This window comes from Protopterus annectens, chromosome 10.part0 (genome assembly GCF_019279795.1).
Source record: "Protopterus annectens isolate FY-2018-M chromosome 10.part0, PAN1.0, whole genome shotgun sequence".
Lineage (NCBI taxonomy): Eukaryota > Metazoa > Chordata > Ceratodontiformes > Protopteridae > Protopterus > Protopterus annectens.
Window position 1 is genome coordinate 1773531576 of NC_056744.1, and position 14178 is coordinate 1773545753.

Sequence of the window (14178 nt, forward strand, 5' to 3'; positions counted from 1 at the left end):
GCTCCCAGGGCCGCCCTGCATGAGTTGGGCCTCATGATGGTGAACTAGGAGCCAGACCATGTATCTGGACTCCTCAACGCCTCACCGCTGTGCTCAAAAGCAACATCCCTCCCCTACTCCACTCATTCTGCCTGCAAGTCTATTCTACAATTGTTTCTGCTGTGCATTCCTGCCTATGGGGCTTATATATGCCGATTTTTCCCGCACATTTCTATGATTGGCCATTTTGGAATTGTATCTACTTTACAGAAACTGCTTTATCATGCTCCATTTTGGATTATATCCTATATATATGCTATTTCTGCATTTTTAAGTACTGCTGTCATGGCTTAGTGGTTTAGTACCTTGACTCTAGTGCATGTTATCCTGGCTTCATATCTGACCACTGATTTTTAATTTTCATGACTGTCTAGAAATGAGTTCAGGACCTGTCAATCAAACATGCCAAAGGCACTTTTAAGCACTTAAAACCAGGTCTGTGCTCGTTTGCGCGGAGCTCACGTGACAAAGACCGGCGGTTAGCTTGTGGGCGCGGTGCGCACCTCCGTGCAAATGGTGTGCGCTGGGTTAAACCTTAATTGGCTAGTAACATGCATGTTAAGCTAAGCACAGCTAGTTGCACACAGTTTGAGCCTGTTAAACCAGTACTTAGCTACGGGCAAGCAATTTGCAGCCTTTGAAACACTACTCAGCTACGGGCACTCTGTCTCACAGCAGCTTAGCTATCAGTACATTTCTAAATATTTTTATTATTGTATTACTTGAAAATATATGCTCCATTTCATTCCATTTTACAAAAGGAAATACTTTTACATTTGTACAATACTGTCAGGGGCCTTTTTAGTGCTTATTTACAAAAAAAAAAAAAGGTTGTTGTGTGGGCTTGAACCTTGCCTGCCTGATCTTAAGCCGACAACTCTACCACTATGCTATTACTTCTTGGCTTACTTTGCATATTTAGTTCTTATATCCTTTTCCACTGATTGCTAACTGCAGTTGCGCTAGTAGCACACCCATGCACACGAGTGCACGCAGTAGCAAACATTTACGGGGTTTTAAAAAAAATAAAACAGTTTTCATTTTCATTTTATAACATCTGCTCACTTTTTACATTGCTGGTCTGTGGGGGCATGTGTTGTGTAGTGTGTTTATTCACATTTCCATGGCCTCTCTCGTGGCTGTTTACTTTCTGCCATTCTAGACTTCCGGGGGCATGTCCGCTTGCAGGGCTTAGCCTACGGACATGCCCCCTACTGTCTTACACGGACCGTGTAAGAGTTACAGTGTGATTCAGCATGCCTCATGCACCTCATGCATATGCATGACATGCTGACATCACACCGTTTAACTGCAGCCTCCGTGTAAGAGTTATAACTCTTACACGGAGGCTTCCTGAATCCTGCCCATTATCTTTTCTTATCCTCTTAGGCTCAAAACTGAAACAAACACAATTAAAAGAGCAAAAATCCATGTCAGGGACAGGGGTGCAATTACGGCAGGGATAGATTATAGGTCCAAAGGAGGTTACTAGGCTACTGGCCCTAGAACCCTTACAAGCCTAACATTGTTAATCTCATGTTGCATGAATTGTCCTTGGTTAGATGGACGTAATTCGCAGAGCGAGTCTGATCAATACCAACTATCCCTGTCCATGAGCGACATAGGTGCCACCCCCGGGGTGAATTTGCGGTCTCCCATCCAATTGTCCAGGTTACACTTGAATATGATCAGTGAGGAGTTCTGCTTCATGTGAATTGGAAGTTTATTCCAGAGTAGCAGCAGTCTCTGGGAGGTATATCTGTCTCACAAGCATGTTCTGTTAATGTCACAGGCTAGGTTAAGACCCCTAGAGTGAGTGACTCTTGTGTCATTTGACTTGCAGATGTGCAGTATATCCATCAGGGCAGGGTCAGACACTGCCCTGTAGGCCAGGCACAAATCACATGTCAGCAGCCTATACAATACAGAGTACAGTGACAGGGCTTTCAGTCTTTCCATGTAAGTCATGGTTTGGAAGCTGTGTATTTTCTTGGTGAGAAACCTCTGTGGTCTCTCCAGCTGCTGCAGGTGTCTGGTGAGGTACATGGAGAAAGGAGCATTGTACTCTATTAAGGCTCTGATAATGGTCAAGCACAGTGGAGTTATAACATCCTTAGACATTGATGTGATACCCTTACTTATGAGATGTGCAACATAGAAGGCTTTCCTTACCACTGTGGAAACTTGGTGGTTGAAGTTCAGATTGCAATCTACCTGTATTCCCAGATCTCACACCACTTTGTTTGAACTTGGGGGGTGTTGTCAGTACTATAATTAGTAGGGAATTCCACTTTGGCAAAGGGGATGATAATAATGTACTTTTTGCATTTAGTTTTAGATGATGGCTCTGGCACCAGTCATTTGTCTGTGTTAGCCCCTCCTGTAATATGTTAATGTCATTTGGGGACTCAATGATTGTAACCAATTTGCAATCATCAGTGAACTTGGTAAGCCAAAGTCTGTCTACTTTAGTCTGGACTTACAAGAAAGAGATTTCAGATGGTAAATGGCCCAGCACAGATTCTTGAGGTATGCCACGGATGACAGGTCTACTGGTAGAGATGGAGTCACAAACTTTGACAGTATGTGTTCTGTCAGTGAGCCAATTGGCTACCCGTCGAATGATGTAAGGGTTAATCCCCAGCTTGGAGAGTTTCGCAATGATATCTGAGTGGGGGACCATGTCAAAAGCCTTGACTAGATGAATATAAACAGTATGTACTGTCTTACATTCATCCATGACTTTGGCAACTTTCTTGAAGAAGTCTACTAGGTTTAATAACCATGATCTACCCCTAATGAAGGCAAACTGGTTTGGGTCTAGAGTTTGAAGGTCGTGTATGTCCTTGTTGATAAGATCTATGATGAGCCTTTCCATGGCTTTACAGATGAGGCTGGTTAGACTTATGGGTCTATAGTTCCCAGGGTCAATTGATGGCCCCCCTTTGTACAAGGAGATTACTGTTGCTGTTCTCTTGTCTGCTGCAACAGACAGTTCTCAGGCTGTGGTTCAAGAGAGTGCCAAGTGGGTCCGCTAGGTCATGTTTTAGATTGCTTAATAAGCAACCTGAGATGTTATCTGGTCCCACTGATGCCATGTTTTTGGCCTTGGAGAACACATATATGACCTGATCTCTAGAGATACTAGGCAGGGGACTGGTGTCAGGTATGCTTTGGCATATGGCTGGTGGGTACAAGGGGGTGAAGTTTGCACCAGATCTGTCAGCTAGCAGGTTGGCAATTTCCCGCTGGTATATTATGAGTGGTATCATCTACTACAAGTTTGGCACATAGCTGGGAATTCCCTTTTAGATTTTGGATGTAGTTAAAAAATGCCTTATGATTATCCTTAGCTAGAGATGCTATTTTACCTTTGTAATTAGCTTTAGAGGACTTTACATGAGTTCCGATTTGCTTGTTCATGCTGGAGGGAATTCTTCTGCTGAGTCAGTTCCCTCTTGTTCTTAGACATTAGTTTTTTGGAGTAGTTTTGTTATATAATTTATTTATACTTGAAGGGTGGCTTGTTTTGTCAGGAGGACCTGGTTTTAATCTAGTCAGTTACAGCTGCGTCTATACAGTTGCTTAAGTGTTTATACAGGGTATTTGTGTACACCCCTGCATAGAAATCATTATTGTCTGTGATTGTGGGATATGTGGGGGATATAAAACATTTTATACCATCACTTAGTAGGCTGTAGTTTGCTTTGAAAAAGTTTTTTTAGTATTTTTGCCCCTGGGGTGGTGACAGGTTCAATAGTTAATTTGAGTGAGACTGATTTATGGTCTAACCTTACCATGGAGGGCATCACACAGGGGGGAGTGCAGTGACCCCCCCATGTTGGTGAGCACTGTGTCTAGGACATTTGAGTCCCTTGTGGGGTGCAGACTATCTATTCCCGAGCATTTGTATTGACAACATCCAGGAACCTCTGGGCAAACATATTTGTACTCATGTATGTCACCCAGTCATAGGTTCATAGGTTCATAGGTTCATACTAGGCTATCTGCCCTGGGGCATTTATAAGCCTAGCCAGAGTGTGTGTGGCTTTCACCACCCCTTAGGATGAGAATACTATGTCGTTTTAGGGTTTAGTTTACTGTGCCTCTGTCTAGTAGTGACACAGAGATGACCCCCGGGGTAAACCTACGATCTCCCATCCACTCGTCAAGATTTCTCTTGAATAGAGTTAGTGAGGGGCTCTGCCTAACATGGATTGGGATTCTGTTCCAGAGTGTAGGGAGCCTCTGGGTTATGAATCTGTCCCTCCAGCACGTCCTATTTATTTCTGTGTTGAAGTTTAAGTCTCTTGCTCTCGTGGCTCTGATGGATTTGGATTTACTGAGGTGGAGCATGTCCATTAATTCCGGATTGGACATGGCCTTGTACGTCAGGCACAGATCACCTCTGAGTAGGCGGTATGCGACTGAATAGAGCTGGAGTTTTTTCAGTCGGGTAGCATATGACATATGTTTAAGACCCTTTATTCTCTTGGTGAGGAACTTTTGGGGTCTTTCCAACTGCTGCAGGTGTCGGGTAAGATACATCCCAAATGGGGCATTGTACTCAATCATTGGCCTGATAAGAGAAGAGTACAGGGGCACAATGACATCTTTTGATCTAGATGTGAAACCCTTCATGATAAGGTGGGCAATATAGAAGGTCTTCCTATCCACTTTGGCAATGTGAGTGTCAAATGAGAGGTTACTGTCAACCTGAGTCCCAAGATCCCTGATTACCTCTTCCGTACTTAATGGATTGCCAATTTGCCACATATGTGGTAATTTGTGGGTACCTTGTTTTTCCCAAAGGGTATGACTATACATTTTTTGGCGTTCAGCTTAAGGCCATGGCTCTGGCACCAATTATCCGTTTCTATGAGGCCACTCTGAAGGATGTTTGTGTCCGCTGGAGTATCAATTATGGCCTCCAGTTTGCAGTCATCTGCGAACTTTGTCAGCCACAATCCTCCTATGTTTGCCTGTACCTCGGAAAAATAAATGCCGAACAAGAGGGGTCCCAGGACTGAGCCCTGTGGGACACTGCTTGTGACTGGCTTAGAGTCTGACATAGCTCCAGCAACTCTGGCCCTGTGGGTTCTGTCCTTGAGCCAGTTTGCAACCCATCTTGTGACATATGGGTTTACATTTAAGCTGGTGAGTTTGTCTATGATGCCCGAGTGGGGTATTGTGTCAAAGGCTTTTGCAAGGTCAAGGTAGGCTGCGTGAACTGCCTTACCCTCATCAATGGCCTTAGTGACTGTTTCAAAAAAGTCGATCAAGTTCAAAAGGCAGGATCTGCCCTCCATAGCTTTGCAGACCAGGCTCGTCGCTTATGGGGCGGTAATTTCCAGGGTCCGTAGAAGCACCGCCTTTGTGAAGTGGTACCACTGTCGCCAGATGCCACTCTTTGGGTGTATCCTGTAGTAAGGCTAAGATTAAACAGCAGCCTTATGTGTGGGTTTAGTTCCTCTTGGAGTTCATGTAGCACACAGCCCGGGACACTGTCCGGTCCAATTGATGCTGTGTTTTTAGCTTTAGAGAGGGCAGCTCTCACCTGGGCATCTGAGATGTTAGGGAGGCTACACTCTGCTGGGATAGTTATTTCTCCTTTTGGGGGGAGGGGGAGGAGAAATTTCCACTGAACCTGTCTGCCAGAATGTTGGCAATGTCAGTGGGTTCAGTGTATTTTGTGTCATTTTGGACTAATTCTGAGCATATCTGGGAGTTTCCACCCAGGTTTCTAACATAGCTAAAGAAGGCCTTGTGATTGTCTTTTGCGGTTTTTCTCTCAAAGTTGGCCTTGGATGATTTTATGAGTGATCGTAGTTTTTTGCTAGTACTGATCAGAGATGCCTTCCCTTTTAGGGATTTTGCTCTGTCATGTAGTAGCCTCCTCCTCCTGTTGTAGAGCTTGTTTATGGCTGGGGTCCACCAGACCGGGTGCCTGCCTTTGGAGGAATGGGTCTTGGTTTTATTTGGGATTGCATGATCCATGCATTCTTGAAGGTGCCCGTAGAAGGCATTTGGAAAGGATTCAGCATTGTGGGTTGTGGTTTCCACTGGCCCAGGGGCCTTGAAGGATACCACTTCAGTCTTAAGAAGTGTGAAGTTGGCTTTTGAGAAGTTCTTCACTGTGGTCTTTTGTGCAGGGGGTGGGGGCGGGATGTGGATTTTCAGTGAGATTAATTTATGGTCTGATCTTACCAAAGAGAGATATACTTCCGGTGTGCAGCATTTTGTCCTCATGTTTGTGATGATCAGGTCTAGTATATATTCTCCTCTTGTGGGAATAGTGACCAGTTGTTCCATTGCATTTGAGTTTATGAATTCTAGGAACCTTTGGGCTAGGGTGTTGGGGCTTGAGTAATGTTCCCAGTCTATGTTTGGGTAGTTGAAGTCTCCCAATATGATGGTATTTGGAGAGACATTCATACTCTCCAGTGTCTTCAGGAAGGCTGTGTGGGGTTCCTGAGTTTGAGAGGGTGGTCTGTAGCATGCTACAAACTGTAAGGCTGTTTTGCCTATGGTTAGTTGCACCTGGATGGTCTCCGATGCTTCGTGCGTTGCCACTAACCTGGAGGTGTGGGTATCTTTGATGAAAATGGATACTCCCCCTCCTTTTGTGGTTCGGTCCAAGTTTTGGGGCCGGAAAGCATGATATGAGGTAAAACCTGATAGTGCTGTGGTGCTCTCAGGAGCCTTGAACCAGGTTTCAGTCACTGCACAGACATCGATGTTCTCCATACTGAGGAGGGCTTCGAGGGCGTGCATCTTGAGGTTTAGACTTCTGGCATTGAGCAGCATTACCCTTAGTTTTTTTCCACTTGTGTTTCCTAGGGAGGTAGGTTTGTCCTTTGAACCTTGCCTAAAAAAGGCACTATGGGAGTGGCAAGAGCCTTGGCCAATATCTGGAAGCCCAGGGGTGACAGGTGCAAGCCATCCCTTGCGAAGCAGCGTGGCTTGTCAAGCATGTCATCCCAAGCAGACAGACATTGGATCCCCTTAGAATGACACCAGTAATTAAGCCAATTGTTAAAACTGATCATTTTGTCTTTGTACTGTGGCATCATTCTTGGTGAGGGTAAGATGCTGCTCAGGGTCAGGGTCATACCGGCCTGGGCTACATAATCAGAGAGCTCCTCTATGTCTCTTTTCATGTAGTCCAGGGAGGTACATCTCAGGTCGTTCACACCGGCATGTACAATGACTGAGTCATATTTGTACTTGCTGTGGAGTGACCTGAGTGCTTGTGTTATGTGGCGGATTCTAGGTCCCGACAGGCAGCTTACTGTGACCCTCTCCTTGTTCAGTCTGGTGAGTGGTACATCAGTGTGTCTGACTATGGAGTCACCTATTACAAGTGTGTCTGGCATGTTGTTTGACCTTAAGGGCTGTGACTGTTTAGCACACTGACTTTTGTGAACTATGTGTTGCCTGTTCTATGTCTTGAGGTGGCGGTTGCTTGGGTGTCTGCTTTGGAGGCCTCTGTTGTTTTGGTAGATTTTTAATCAGTGCCTCTGAGTATGTTTTTGTGTGTTTATGTGTTTGGTTTGCAGTTGTGATAGTTCTATGTGAGACTGGGTTTGTGGTGTGCGTGGTTACCTTCTCCTCCTGACTGGTCTTGCCAGTACTGAATTGAGAGAGCTCAGCCTCCAGTTTGGCTATATAGTTGCATCTCTCGCATATATTTGTATTTGTTTGGAGGAGGAGAGGGTTGTCTGTGTACATGAGGCAATTGTAACATTGCCTCAATATTCCCAGATTCACCAGCTGAACAGGAGAGGACGCTAGCAACTGACCCTTCGACATGCTAGAAATAGTGAAAAAGATTGCTGTGTAACTGAGTCAGAAAGGACCTATAGGGAGGAAATGGGTACTCAATGGAATTTAGGTGAATGAAGTACTTTCTTTTGTTTAAGAGTGCTTTACTTGTATACAGAAATGTTTTAGGAGCAAGTGCTGAGCTTTTCAGATAGAGTATAGGCTGTATAGCTTGCAAGTAGAACAGTTCTAAGGGAAAAATTGAAGAGCAGACTTTACGGAGCCAGAAATAGTTTAAACTTGATTAACCTGCGCTGCCCGATGCTGCTCTATGAGCAACTTCGTGCTAAAACGCGCTAAAGCGCGCAAAAGTGGGCTTTATAGCAGGGGGTTGAAAAGAGCCAGGAATTGACCCAAAATGGCCAATAAACTACAAGTTGCTGGGCTGGAACCAATCCTCTAGGGACAAATAGCACTTTAGTGTGTTAGCCTAACAATTAAACAAAAAATAACTTTTTAAAGTGCTAACAGTATAAATTCAACACAAGAACAGTAAAAACAATATGCAGAGCTGTTTTTTAAGTGAAATGCAGTCGAGATGCAGTACTTTAAGCGAAAGCCAGAAAAAATACTTATAAATCCAGGAAAGTCACTCTTTCACTCTCTGCTGCTTGTAGAACTCTGCAGGACACCACGAGGAGCTGTGCTGAGTCTATTACAAGTAAAAAAGTGTGCAAAAGCGGGCTTTATAGCAGGGGGTTGAAAAGAGCCAGGAATTGACCCAAAATGGCCAATAAACTACAAGTTGCTGGGCTGGAACCAATCCTCTAGGGACAAATAGGTTGCTCAGTGCTCCCCACTCCCACTGGTGAACAAAGAAGCTTCCTCTTATCCAAATAAGGGTATGGATAGCACAGGAACCAAGACAAAGCCCAGAGATCAGCAAAATCTGAAGACTGGACTATTCTAGTTCAGAAAAGCGGGAAAACAAGGATATTTTTTTTTTTTTTTCACAGAGAAGGGAAGGAATGGAACGATAATTGAAATCTCCCATGCATAAGGTGTTGAACTGTATGGCGAGTGACTCCAGTAAGTCCAGGTAGGTAGTATCCTTTTCTTAGTTCATGGTGGGGGAACTATAGTTAGCAATGATGCGGTATGGTATTTTTCCTATAGTTAATTGGACATAGAGTAGTTTGAGACAGTCATACTGTTTCACCAGTCTTGGGTGTACTTGGCTTTAATGACAATGGATACACCCCTAGCTTTGGTTCTTTCATGCTCATTTTGAGGTCTGAATGTGTGGAAGACATTGTAGCCTTGTACAGCCAGGTTGCTTTCCGCAGCCTTGAACCATATCTCAATGACTGTGCAGGTATCAGCATTTTCCATAGTGAGGAATGCTTCCAGAGAGTGCAGTTTCATGTTTAGATGCCTAGCATTAAGTAGAAGAATCTTGAGTTTGTCTTGAGTGAATTTTCTTACAGCGGAAATGTTGTTTTGGCATTGCCTAAAAAGGCCTTGTGGGAGAGACAAGTGCCTTTGCCAGTATCCGAAAGTCTAGAGGAAATAGGTGCAGACCACCTCTGACAAAGCAGCATGGCCTGTTGACCATGTCTTCCCAGGCTAACAGATACTGGATCCCCCTGGACTGACACCACAAGCTAAACCAATTTTATTTATTTATTTTATTTTACAGTTGTTGACCGGGAAAGTCCGACTGGGTATATGCCCATTTTCAGCGGAGGCCCAGGGAGAAAAGCTCCATATATTCAGACATATGAGATTTACATAATATAAGAGTACAATCTCGCATATCAGATGAAAAAAGAAACAGTATAATTCTAGTAAAGACGCAGTTCAACAGGAGGAATTACCTATATGTCAGAGTATAATATCACAAGGAAGGCTCCACATATTCAGACAAGCAAAATTTCACATAATATAAGAGTATAATCCAACATTTCAGAGGAAAAAAACAGCATATTTTTAGCAAAGACACAGTCTGACAGGTAATGACATATGTCAGAGTATAATAACAATATAAGGTGCAAGTAATTTGCCTAGTAGTATTAATTTCTCACATAGAGAAAAGAGTAAACATCGTACTGCAATCATCTGCAAGTTAAAGGATAGGAAATAGTAATGAAATACTGATAACCTGTTTACAGCTAATAGTATAGCTGGCAGCTAATTAGTGGTACAGGAGAAAGGGGGGTTAGTTGGGGTATGGACAAGGACATAGCCAGTGAGATTTTAGGTGTGCTTTAAGAGCATTTTTGAAGAGACTGCTGGAAGGGAGGGTAGTTATGGCAGTGGGAAGTGAGTTCCAAATTCTGGATATCGAGTAGGAGAATAGCGCTTCTCCTGCAGAGTTGTTGGGTTTGGCGACTTGGAGTAGAGTTTTGTTGCAGGAGTGCAGGGGTCTGGAGGATTGGTAGGGCTGGAGAAGTGTATGAAGTGAGGGAATTTTAAGAGGGTGGTTTACAAGTTTATGAGCAAAGGTAAGCTGGGTTAGGTGTAGGAGTTGAGGGAGCTCAAGCCAGTCTAGGTTTCTAAGGGAGACGCAGTGGTGACTGCGGCGGGAGTCCTCTGATGCAAATGTTGCAATTTTATTGTAGCAGGCTTTGAGTTTCTTTAGGTCTGATTGTCGAAGATTTGTGAGGATGGGTGATGCATAGACTAGGGTTGAGATTAGTTGGGAAGTTGCGGTAGAGATTCTGGCTGGTTTGGTTAGGTATTGTTGGTTTCTATACAAGGCACCTAGTTTTTTGTGGACTTTTTTTATTGTGAGTGATATGTGTGTCAAATTTGAGTTTGCTGTCAATCTGTACACCGAGTAGCTTAGTGTGGGTTGTTGGTGAGATCAAAGTGTTGTCTTTGGCAAGTATGTTGAAATGGGGGATGTTCAATCATTTTTTGTTTATATTGTGGCATCATCCTGGGTGAAGGTAGACTGCTGCTTAGGGCCAAGGTTATACCTGTCTGGCACACATAACCTGAGAGTTCAGTCATGTCTGATTCATATAGTCTAGAGAGGTACATCTGAAGTAATTCACCCCAACATGGACTATGACAGAGTTTTAATGGTAATTGTTGAGTGACTTGAGTGCATGTGTGATTTGATGGATCCTAGCACCTGACAGGCAGCTGACTGTGACCCTCTCCTTGTCCAGCCTGGTGAGGGGGACATCTGTGTGTCTCAGTATGGAATCACCTATGACCAAGACATTAGGTTTTGAAGTGTTTTGCCTTAGGGGCTTATTTGCTGAGACACTGTGGGTTTATGTATCATGACTTCATTTTCTGTGTGAGGTGAATGTGTGTGCTGACAACCTGTCATAGTGTAATTACATCTCTTGCATAGGGTATTTGCTTGTTTTAGGAGTAAGTGGTTATTAGTATACATGAGGCAATTACTACATTGCTTTATGATGCCCATGTTAATCAGGTTGGCCAGTGAAATTATGGGAAACTGCCTATCCATTATAGCAGTTTTTTACCATATGTACTATTAGGGAAGGGAGTGGGCTAGTTTGACCAGTTTTGTGCTACGACTAACAAAGGTGTTAGTTCTATTGAAGGCTATGGATGATAAGTGTGGCAATGCTGTTCAGTGCACCCATAGTGCAGTAGGGAAGCTTTGAGGGTTTCACTGACATATGTCTAGGAAAAAATTGAGTTTCAACATGTTTGCATACAGGGCACTGCTAACCCCTGCTGTATGGTGCGCTGTAATGCCAAATGCAAGACAAATACAGACGGAATTAAAATACTTTTAAGCTAATCTACCAATAGAAAAGCACACAATGAACCTTCCACCAGTAATCCCCAGCTCAGACATGAGGCTGGATCCACACTCTTCTGCCACAAGGGTGCAGGGAAGCTCTTCTTAATGTGAGATGCCTGGTTTAGTGCTGAAGTGTATTAATAACAGGCTAGATTCAGCAAGTCTGACTCTAGTCTGTGCTATGTAGGTATCAGAAGAGTGCAAATCAAGTACAGAGAATGAAGCAGTCACAAACATTAAAACAGTAAAAAAAACAACAATTTAATAAAATACAGTTAAACAAATTCAGAAGAATCACAAAATATACTTCTTTTCTTCTTTTTTTTTTACTTTGGATTGCTTGGATTAAAGTGGAAACATTCTAGACCTCTGGTAAAGAATGTCAAACTTAGAGCAGCTCTGGTTAATTGAGAGCAAACTCCCACAAACGTGAGGTTTAAATACATACATGCATACATACATACAAATATTTCAAGCACAGGCATTAATGCCCTTCTAGATTGCCAATATACCAAAACACTTGTCCCCATAATAAGTGTCCAGGTTGTTCTTAAAAATATCTAAACTAGTACTTGCTTTAATGTAATTTGGTAGTCTGTTCCATGCATCAGCTACTCTGTCAGAGAACCAATTAGTACACTTTTCATTCCTATAGAATCATTTTTTTAATTTCTCCAAATCTTTTGGGTTTCTAATACCATGACAGGAATGGACCCCATTCCTAAGTCAAAATACGATTAAAGTTCATGAAATTAGTATTGTTTCAGTCTTTGATGACAGCCAAAAGTGCTCTTTGTAGCATCCTCAATGTGCCCAATAATGATTCCTTCTGCAATTTGTACAATTACATGTATTGGTAGTATATGTGATTGCAACTGTAGATTATTTTTTAGAAGACCCGTTGCTCCTATTATTTTGGAACTATCTGGGTATCTTTTTTCCACATTACTCTCATTTCTGCCTTCAAATCCTGATATTTTATGACTTTGTGTCTCTCTGTACACAAGACACTGTAGTCACTGGGTGTGGCAATTTCAATGATCAATGCTACTTTTGTCTTCTTTTCATGGACCACTATATCTGGTTTTCTAGCATCTATCTTTTGAACTATTGGCAATGGATGACCCCATGTTATGTACACTTCATAATTTTCTATATTGCTTTGTGGCTCATGTTTCCAGTGTTTTTCAGCCACTTCAGTACCATAATATTTGCACAATCTCCAGTGCAGCAGTCTTGCCACGTTGTTATGCCTTTCAGTACATAGCCATTATGCCATAAGTATGTCACAACCAGGAATGAGGTGTGTGACTGTTTCCAATTCTGTTTTATAAAATCTGCATTTGTCTGTTTCTTCCACATGTTCAATGTACTTTGTAAACCAATGTGTATGTAGCCCACTATCTTTTGCAGCCAATATTAACCTTTCGTCTCTTGGTTTGAATTCACCTCTCGTTAATCATTCATGCATTAATTTCTGAGAAACATAAGGTTCTTACAGAAGTTTTCTATACTTGCAACTATATTTATGCATTTTCCACATTTCTTGCCTTCTCATCTGGTCCTTCACTTACATGTTTTCTTTTGTTTTTTGGCATATTCAGTTGCTGCCTGATTTTAATCTACTTGTGGTTTGATTTCCATTCCTGCTTAACGCCGATATGCTTCTGCTAGCCTAAGCAGAGAAGTCATATTAGATTTATTCTCCTCATGTTTCAAAACTTTCACTACATTTGGATCTTGTGAGTTCAGCAGATATGTATGGAGTCCCACGATTGCAGATCTATACATGTAATCAATTTCAAGGAGGCCCATCCCTCCTTCAGAGCAGGGAATATATATTTTGGTATGCCCTGATTTTTATAAATAATTTGGTGAACATAAAGCATCCTTCTTGTTTTCCTATCTAATCTATCCAACACCTTTTGGGTCCAGTCAATCACTCTAAAACTATAAGTTAGGACTGGAAGAGCAAAATGGTTTATAGCTTGGATTTTGTTCTAGATGTCAACACTGTTTACAGGATTACTTTAAGTCTTCTAAAGCACTCCTTACTAAGTTTTTTTGCATTTCTTCATGTTTTATTGTTGATCCTTCAATTCCCAAATATTTATACACTCCCTCTTGCTCAAGTTCTTTTATATCACATTCTTGTCCCAAACTGTTTTCTTGGTGCTGCAGTTTTCCTGCTTTAAAGGTTGCTTTTACACATTTATCAAGACCAAATGACATTCTTATGTCACCTGAAAAGGTTTTGCCAACTTGCAGTTGTGCTTTCAGTTCCTCATCTGATGAGTTATACTGTTTCAAATTATTGACAAAATGAAGATGAGAAGTCTTTACACTTTGTTGTTTTCTGGGACACAAATTATAGCCATGGCCTAAGCTGTTAAGTAGACAACTTAATGGATTAAGGGCAAGACAGAATAGCAGTGGTAATAGAGAGTCACCCTGGAATATCCCCCTTTGAATTGTTATCCCTGGGATAATAATTTGTTCTTTTTTCATGGCTTAATTGCAAAGTGGTCTCTGTAATGTAGTCGATCAGTGTAGGGTATATCGTATACATTTTTAAGCACTCTTTT